The sequence below is a fragment of the Penaeus monodon genome, chromosome 29 (assembly GCF_015228065.2).
Source record: "Penaeus monodon isolate SGIC_2016 chromosome 29, NSTDA_Pmon_1, whole genome shotgun sequence".
NCBI classification, from domain to species: domain Eukaryota; kingdom Metazoa; phylum Arthropoda; class Malacostraca; order Decapoda; family Penaeidae; genus Penaeus; species Penaeus monodon.
Window position 1 is genome coordinate 29,109,648 of NC_051414.1, and position 348 is coordinate 29,109,995.

General features: G+C 31.6%; 1 protein-coding gene across 2 annotated transcripts in view; it reads right to left on the reverse strand.

Moving 5' to 3' along the window:
• LOC119592118 overlaps positions 1–348 on the reverse strand; it is a 10,642-nt gene that overhangs the window by 1,771 nt on the left and 8,523 nt on the right. The gene's annotated exons all lie outside the window — the stretch shown is intronic.

Genomic DNA, 348 nt, shown 5'->3' on the forward strand with positions numbered 1-348 from the left:
TCGGTTTTAATATTCTCGTTTTAAAGGAGACGAGACGTTTTGCAATTAGCAATTTCGATGTCACGGCAGCTTCATAAAATACTTTTGCGTTCTTAAATTCATTACAGTATTTATGGTCTTTGTAGAGTTTTAGAAAATGGCGTATCTCCACTTTACTGACGTTTTATGAGCTTTACGTTTCCACAATGATAATTACTTTGATTATATTTATTACTATTGTAGATAAACGAGCACGAGAGATTAGAGAGAACATGTGATGTAAAATATAAGATATGTATCTTAATCATATTTATTTTCGTGGTGTTTATAAAAAAAGGTACTCCATATTGCGTCTATTTCCGCGGGATT